Below are 9347 nucleotides of genomic sequence, written 5' to 3' on the forward strand. Positions count from 1 at the left end.
TCAGCCTAGCGAAGCGCTCCTCAAAGATGATCTGCCTCGCACTGATAGCAGCCAGATCGGTGGATAAGCCATCTATCGCCGCCGCCAATCGATTCGTCACACTCTCAATATTCCCGAGACCGTAGCACTCCATCAAACTCCATCATCCTAGCGTTAAACCAGAATAGGCTCGAGACGATCTAGAAGACTAAGTTCTGACTCAATACGAGCAATTCTATGTTCCAAAAAAGAGATGTTCTTCTCAATTCTTGCTCATAAAAAATACCATCTATGATTTTGTCTACTAATTCACGCAGTTTGTGAGGATTTCGCCAATCGAGAACACGGTAAATTTGAAATATCTCCTCGTATTCTTTCTCGAAAGCGCCTTTCGCTCTACTGATACGAACGAGATCTCCGCGATATTTAACCTTTTCTTTAACGTTTCGTTTTTCCAACGACGTTGTTCATAATATTTTTACGAATGATACATTGCGCTTTCTCTCGTTACTATCGCAGGTTGCATTCTCGTGGACGAGTGATGCGTGTGATTATAAGCGCGTACAATGTCCTGCAGAACGTCGCGTATTTTTATGTGTAAAATAACGCCACATTCGCTCCTTCAGTGTTCTATTGAAGCACTTGACAATGGCGGCTTTGACATCTGGATTGTGCATTACCTGAAAACAAATGTCGTTTTCTTTAAGAAATTTCTGCATTAATTGTGCAACAAATTCTTTGCCCTTGTTCGTTTGTAAGTATACTCGAGGTACTAAGGGTATTTGTCCTTCGCTTTTCGCTAGTAGGCGTTGGCAAGCTTTTGTCACGCAGCTTTTGTCACGCTCGTTTTATCACGTAACGGTTCTACCCAAACATATTTACTTAGTACATCGATAATCACTAACAGATAGGAATAACCATCGTTGTAACTTTTTAGATTTCGGAGTTCAATCAAGTCTACCTTTCACACATTGTCAATGTTTGTTACGTTGTAATGCAATCGTGGAAATTTTCTACGCAATGGTCGATGCAACGCGTCTTGCGATTTCAGCCAGAGCACGACTTCTCCCTGTGAGAAATTCGGTTTAACAGCACTAGTTAGATTATCCACCGCCGAATAGCCTATATAATGTGACGGTTCGTAGTATAATTTTTCAAACGTCATCGTATTATCTTAGTTTTTTCCAATCGAGTAACGATTTTTTTCTTTTTGTAAAGATGCGGGAGTATCAGTTTTTCGTTTCGAGAAAACATCAGCGAATTTTCCTCGTGTAGTTCTTGTTGTAATTTTTACGTTTTTTTTTTCCTCGTGCTCGCGATACAATCGGCATGGAACTCGCGCTTTCGATATAAAAAGCGTGGAACTTGCCCGAGGTCGAAATTTTACGTTGTTTACACTAACACCATGCATGGACAATAATCTTTTATTTCTCACCAGCGCAGAAGGTATGTTCAACGCACGAAGTAATTGCGCAAACTGATTTCTACCTACTGCTTTCACAGTTTTTCTCTCGCGCATCGCGTCGTTTATCAAGTCAGTGATATTCGAATCTTTCATCGACCATCTACAGTCACGATTCCATACTCGTCCCAACTAATTCTATTAAACACGACTTTTCGAAACAAATGTTTCATCAGTAAGTGTGCATACTTACGATAAGATTTCGGTACGCATTCCACTATTTCTTCAATGCTTTTCATCGCATGATTATTCTTCGCATGATTATGCTCACTCGAAATGCTGGTGTTACTGATGGAATGTGCTGGAGGTATATCGGATATTTATGCGACATCGCGAAAAATGTCATCGCTCGTCATCTCGTTATCAGCGGAGGTATCTCCTGTGCCATTGTCTTCTGTATTTTTGTTTTCGATGCGTGTATCTTTTTGCCTTCGCGTTTCTTGGATGAATCGCAAGTATCGCCATAATGCCTCTCTGTACATTTTCCATCTCTCACTTTCGTCGCGCAGCCAGTCAGAATTAAGAATACGACTTATCTCCGCATCGAATCGTGTTAGATAAGTTGTATTATTAATTCTCGCTGTATTATCCGAATTTGGCGGTACTGCGATTTCCTTTGACTCTCCGCCAGCGAATAATGTCGGATTCTGACGTAGCTAATGTTGCATTATCTCGAGATTTTCTGTCGAAATTAAAACTATCTTTTTGGCCCTCTCCATAACGTTTTATACCACTATTTCCTTTCTTCAATAATTAGTGATAATAAGGTCGATAATATACGTCCAATATAAGGTAAAAATCCGCTATACCAGCAGCTTTCTTTTATCCTTCCAATTTCCGCGTTTGCCACGCCGCAGAGCCGTTTTGTGTTTGGTTAATCGATTTTTTTCGTAACGTTCGAGCGAGATGTTACTTTTAAGTGTATTAAAAACAAATTCAGAGATATAACGAATTAGTTTTTCATCAGCGTTTCATAAGAAGGTTATGCGTTCATTTTTGTTCAAAAGATCGCCGCGAGGAGACAAGCGTTCTCTTACCGATCGAATATGCGATTTTTGTCGCACTGTGTGATTTCTTATCATTCATCTTCATCGCGGGGTTGATTGTTTCAGATTGAACAGTAAATAACCGTGAAGCCTCGACGTAGCGTCGTAGTATGCCTCTTCTAGGAATTTCAGATCGTCGGGATAGACCTGACATGCTAAATAACAAATCTGAGCGCGATCACATTGATTTTTTAAAACGACGATGCAATTGCGTTGAGTGATATATCGCGCTAACCACGCCTCTGATAGAAAAGATTCTGCGAGATGAGAATGACATTGAAATTCTTGTGATGACTGCTTTTAGTAAAAAGATCCACGGTTGCGTCGCACGACGACGATTCTCTTATAAGATCGTCGATTATCACTAATTTTGGAGAAAGCGGATCGTTCGAGTCTTCCGGATGGGGTAAACCCTCGCGAAATTCAATTATATTCTTCTTCTTCGTTGCTTTAGTATTGTTGCATCCCCAATTCTGTTCTTCAAGCTCTTTTACATGAGTGTCGTATTGTATTATAATTGACGATAGACGTCTTAACATTCCGTGAAATAAAATAAAATTCTCTTAAAACGTACGTCGGACAGAGAAATAAATGCCGGAGAAAATTCTTTACAAAAATCGTTTTCCCACATCCAGTCGGACGTAATACTTCATGTTGTGCCGCTCCTGAGCACGCCAACTTTAGACATGACATCATATGATTCGTTAATTTTAAACGCTTATAATTCATAAGTTATTATAGCCTCAACATTTTGATATTAAAATGTTTGTCTCAAAATGATCTCAGGAATCTCTCTTTAAGCGCTGTTCTTCTCTTTCTGGACACCCTGTATAATTATATATAAAATATGTCCATTTATATATAATTATATAAAATTGTATAGAGGACTGGAACCGATTGTCACAGTTTTGATTAGTGATTTTTAGAAAAAAAGTGGATGCCTGATTTTGAAATGTTATGTACGTTATAATAATATACCTACATCTTTCAGGTATTGAAAAATATATAACTCGTGAATTCATCGTATCCGTAAAAATAAATTATTTAATTTTAAATAAAGTGAAAATGTAACAATTAACCCCGTGTATTCTGAATTGATTGTCGTATGTTCTAGGATTGGCAATAGTATATTTGTTATGGGCAACACACACAAGGATTGTTTAAAGTTCTGAGTTTCAACAAAAAATTACTCATTAAAAACGATTGTAGTACTCATTCTGGTACTACAATCGTACATGTTTTGCAAGATATCTGTGAAAATTATAACCATTTTGGATGCTCAGTTGTTGTTTGAAAGTCATTTATGTCAGTATTTGTGCCAAATAGAACTGATATTAAAATAAAAATTATGTTTTTGTGTGAGGGTTGTTTAAAAAGTTTTGAGCTCCAACATGAAACATTACTCGTCAAAATCATTCTGGTACTATACAATCGTATATGCTTTGAAAGATACTTATAAAAATCGTAGTCATTGTGGACACTCAGTTGTTATTTGACAGTCATTTGTGCCAGTCGATGTCAGTGTATTTATTATATGAAAATCTGTGTCCTTTGAGTCCAACTTTAAGCTTAAGAAATAGGAAAAAGTCATTGGGGATCAGATCTGGTGAAGACGGTGGATAGTTAATTCGAATCGCAATTCGTAAATTTTTGTTATGACGATCGTCGATTTTTTATTTTTTTCTATTTTTACAAAAACACTGACATCGAGCACAAATGATTGTCAAACAACAACTGAGCATCCACAATGACTACAATTTTTACAAGTATCGTTCAAAGTATGTACGATTGTATAATATTAGGTACTGAACTTAGTTTTGATGATTTTTTTGCTTAAAAAACTCATTTATCTCGATATCAAAAGCAAAAAATATATCAACAAAAGTATTTGCCCTCGCTAGCTATAAATTTTTCCCATCTTTGTGACAATAAGTGGATTCCGCGATGATAGAACTATTTGATTTTTGAAGCAATTCATTCATCAATCTATTTTCGCATATACATAATTTCTGAAGTGTGTATCCACAAGCCGTGCTGCATCGATCGGAACAAGTAATAAAAGGAGCTAAATCTGATGAATATGCTAGATGCGGGAGAACTTCCCACTCGAACTGGATCAGTGTTTCCTTGACGGCTTTTGCAACATGTGGTCGAGCGTTGTCGTGCGAAAGCATAACTTTGCGTCGATTGCTGGTTATTGCTGGCCTTTTTTCCAACAATGCTTCATTCAGATGGTTCAATTGTGATTGATATCGATCCCCCGTGATACTTTTGTTCGGTTTGAGTAGCTCATAGTAAACGATGATCTTGCATATTTTACCAAATGCAGAGCATTGCTTTGTAATCATGGATATTTCGCTTTGGTGTAGATATTGATGGTTGGCCAGGATCCACCCATGACATTTTGCGTTTGGGATTATTAAAATAGATTTACTTTTCATCACCAGTTTTCACAATGCGCCGCAAAAAACTCTTTTTTTTCTGTCTGGCAAGCAAAGAAATAGAGATGTTCAAGCGATTCGCAATGGTTTTTGGTCAATTCGTGATACCCATTTTCCTTCCTTTTGAATCTTTCCCATTGCATGTAGACATTTGGAAACAGTCATCGGAGTAACATTTAATGCTGCAAACAATTCTTGGAGCGTTTGAGCTGAGTTTTTGTCCAATAATGTTTGCAATTGGGTGTCTTTAAACTTTTTCGGTTGACCTGAGCGTTGTTTATCATTCACATCATAATCACCACTCTTAAATCATTGAAATCATTTTTGACATGTTCTTTCTGATGGAACACAATTGTTATAAGCTTCGACAAGCAATTTATGAGTTGCACTTGCAGTTTTTTTCAAATCAAAGTAATGAAACAGCATATGTCGAAAAAACAACTTATCACGTTCCATGTTTAATAACAGAAAAAATGGCTGTTCGCTTAAATGAATCTTTTCGCACTGAATTTTATTGACAAATGTCTAACCTCTAAAATGCAGCCAGCTTCAGATGTCAAAGTAAATTATATCTACAACTAGCGTCATTTAAATATGAGCCGCCGAAACTAAGTTTAGTACCTAATATCAGAATGGTTTTGACGAAATAATGCCATCATGGAGCTCAAAACTTTTCAAATAACCCTTGTACAAAAACACAATTTTTATTTTAATACCAGTTCTATATTTTGAGAAATAATACTAAATATGGCATTAATTTAAATAAAATAGTTATTTTAATCATAAAATACGTAATTTGTTTTTGTACCATAGTTTCTATAATATATAAAAAATAAAAGAACATATACATATATCTATATGAGATATAATATATTTGTAAGTATATTCTCTAAAAGTATGTTCTCTAAAGATATTAAAATTAATTGTCACCTAACCTCGTCTCATTTTAGTCAATCTACTTCATACCCCACATAGCTATTTTTAATAAACGATATTGTATTCACAAACTTTGTCAGGATAATGATTAATTAATTGTAACACAGATCTTCTAACACATGTCATTTTCTATGAATACAGGGATATCGAGATTAATAATGCCAAAGATTTGACAGACCAAAAAAATTTACTTACTAACTTCATTTTCTTAAAAATCGTTATAAATAATATGTACAATGCTTGTAGCACAAATCATTTTACAAATTAATATTATATCAGCAATTTACAGTCAAAAAAAGAGATTTTTCTCTCCATATCCTGTTTGAGTTAAAAGCATTTTGACAATCAAACCCGGTCCCCCCTATAATTATTATATACATAATTTTATATAAATATATACAAAACATTTTTTCCTGAGATATATTTTGGGTGGAAGTTACCGATTTAGAATTTGATCGGTTCTGCTCTTATTGAAATCTGATAATCATTGTACTGGAAAATTCGACGTCTCGTAAAAATACGGCAAATCTCGCGTTTCGATATCGCTACGTTTGCTTTTACAATTAGTGCGAGACACTACCGTATCTTCTGATTATATTTAAGAACAACTTAAAATATGTTAATTAGAAGATATTTTAGGTAAAAAAATAGCGAAAGACAATTTTAACTTCTTTTTTTATGTTCTACCAAGTATAAAAATATGAAAAAAATATAAAATATAATTTACGATAAGATTTTAGCTGCTGAATTATTTTAGAAGTAATTAAATGTTAAAATCATATAAAAAATGTGATTTTTAAAATAAATTTATAAAAAACTAAACCAAGAATGACAAGAAAATTCTTACTTTAATCTTTCTGATATTCTTTATAGCTTTAATTTTTTTGTAAAGATCTGTTTAGATTTAGCGGAGAAAAAAAATACTAATGACAAGTCACATTTTTCGATATCTCGAAATGATGCGGCTCTTTTGAGATAAAATTTCGTATAAAATATTCTTTCATCTGGATGTTTATTTTGTTCCCTGTGGCGATGAATTACATACAGGGCCCGCGAAATCCGCTCCTTGTCCTGCTATATCCTTTAATTGTATATATATAAAAAACAAAATTTTTTTTACTCAATCTTGAACTTTGACATTTTAATTATGGCATTATGGAATCTTACGTCGCAACCTATCAAGTATGATGTTATTAGAAAAATCGAGAAATTTATTTTAATTGCATTGTTCATAATTATAAATCTTAATAATAAATACAATCACACATTAAACCTGATGCACGGAATGTACATAGCGTGCATAGTAAATATATTCAATTAACTTATTTCTTAGAATCATTAGATGTAATTTTATTGTAATTTATTCCAATATATTACCTGTGTCAGAAAAAGATAAGACGAATTAACGTACAGAATATGTAATGTAATAAACAATGTAAATATGTATTAACTCTAATAATACGTTACGTGTCTACTACTAATGATCTATACGCTCAACTTTCTATTTAGGCCGTCTGTAATATTTTGAATAGTCATCACATAGTGTATCATTGGTACATACGGTCTGACTGGACATCACTCAGACAAAATATGTAGTGGGGAACGGAATGTGTTAAGATTTATGTACAATATAATATATAAGTAAGAACTCTCCAAGAAATGCATTCGATAATAGCACATTGTTCAAATGATTATGCATTGCATTATCTTTTTTGTTATTTAGCTAATAATTATCAACTTGTAAACAGCAATTTGAATCATGACATTTATAGCGCAATTGTGATTACACGAATAAAATATTTTAGTCTTCGCGGAGCGCAATACGAAAATAATCGTTTTCGGCATGTCGAACACTTGAAACACTTAAAACGCTCGGACATTCTCTTTTAGAAATCAGTATATAATAAATTTATCGTGTGCGCAGTAGTAATATTCTGTGCTATATTGCCAGTATTTGTACGACAGATTCACCTGTGAATAACCGGTTAAAGAACTGTTCAAGGTTAATTAACATGATCAATTTTCTTTCCAACTAAGTATATCATTTCAACTTTGCATATAGTTAAATGTGCTAATTATGGAAAGTGTACTGTTTAAAATGAATGAAAGAAGACTCGGTACATGTTGAAATTATCTGTGAATAAGTAATTTTAATAAATAATAACGTTTTCGCTCATACAATTAAAAATTGTATTACTAATTTTATTTGTACATATTATATATACCTACTATGTCTTTGGATTTAAAGGAATATATATTTAGAGAAAAAAAAGAAAAAATATAAATATGAAATTAAATTATATATATATATATATATGGTATACACGTAGGCTGGAAAAGTTTCTGCAATCTATTACTTCCAGTGGCGCCAACGTTCTGCTACTATCATATCCGTAAAATTAGACGTTTTTAACCTATAATTTAATTGACAGTTTGTACCCAAGCTAGTTTTGTTTGCATAGTATAATATTTTAAAAGAAGCTATTTTGTAAGAAAATGGAAATTTCGCGTGAAAATTTTCGAGCAATGATTTTTTACGATTACAAATGTAATCTAACTCCGAAATAATGCATCGATCGATTTCATTTGGCTTTTGGGGATGAAACACCATCCAATAGGACTGTTTATAATTGATTTGCCGAATTCCAGCGTGGACCTTTCTTAATGATGAATTCCGTGAAGGTCGTCCATCCACGTCTGTTGTTGCCGCTAATGTTGATGCTGTGCGTGAAATGATTGAGCGAGACCGGCATATAACATATCGCGAGATTCAGACATCCTTAGGCATTGACATGAAAGCAATACATACGATTTTGCATGATCACTTGAGCGTACGGAAATGAGCCCGAAAGTAATCAACAATCCACTGTTTGGGTATTTCAAAGTGAACCGAAACCAACAAAAGTTGTTCGTTCACGCAGTGCTGCCAAGAAAATGATTGCTTGTTTCTTCTTGTTTATACTGGACATGTGACAACCGTGGCTTCAGAGGATCGAAGGTGGATCTGTAAATACTAATTGATATACAACAATTTGTTTGCCAGAAGTCATAAATGAATTGCGTACAACACCGAAATCATCGCATCATTCTTCATCATGACAACGCCAGCTGTCACACAGCACGTCAAACCGTTGATTTTTTGTCCAATAATAATGTCGAATTGATGACTCATTGTCTGTATTCACCTGATTTATCACCTAAAGACTTCTTTTTGTTCCTAAACATTAAAAATAAAATGCGTGGTGAGCGATTTGAGTCGCCTGAAGCAGCTGTTGAAACATTTCGTACATTGATATCTGAGTTATAGCCTTAGAGTGGAAAAAATGCTTCGAAAATTGATTCGAGCATATGCAAAAATGTATCGATCTTAAAGGCGAATACTTCGAAAAACAATACAACCATTTACCGAATTTTACATGTTTTTTTCATATTATTTACAGAAACTTTTCCAGCAACCTACGTATACTATATATATATATATAT

At 34.1% G+C, this 9347-nt stretch overlaps 1 pseudogene; it reads left to right on the top strand.

Annotated features, from left to right (window-relative positions):
- Positions 1–7669: 7669 nt before the first annotated feature.
- The window catches only part of LOC108753109, a 7236-nt pseudogene continuing 5558 nt past the window's right edge, over positions 7670–9347 (top strand).

Source organism: Trachymyrmex septentrionalis, unplaced genomic scaffold (genome assembly GCF_001594115.1).
Source record: "Trachymyrmex septentrionalis isolate Tsep2-gDNA-1 unplaced genomic scaffold, Tsep1.0 scaffold65, whole genome shotgun sequence".
Classification (NCBI taxonomy): domain Eukaryota; kingdom Metazoa; phylum Arthropoda; class Insecta; order Hymenoptera; family Formicidae; genus Trachymyrmex; species Trachymyrmex septentrionalis.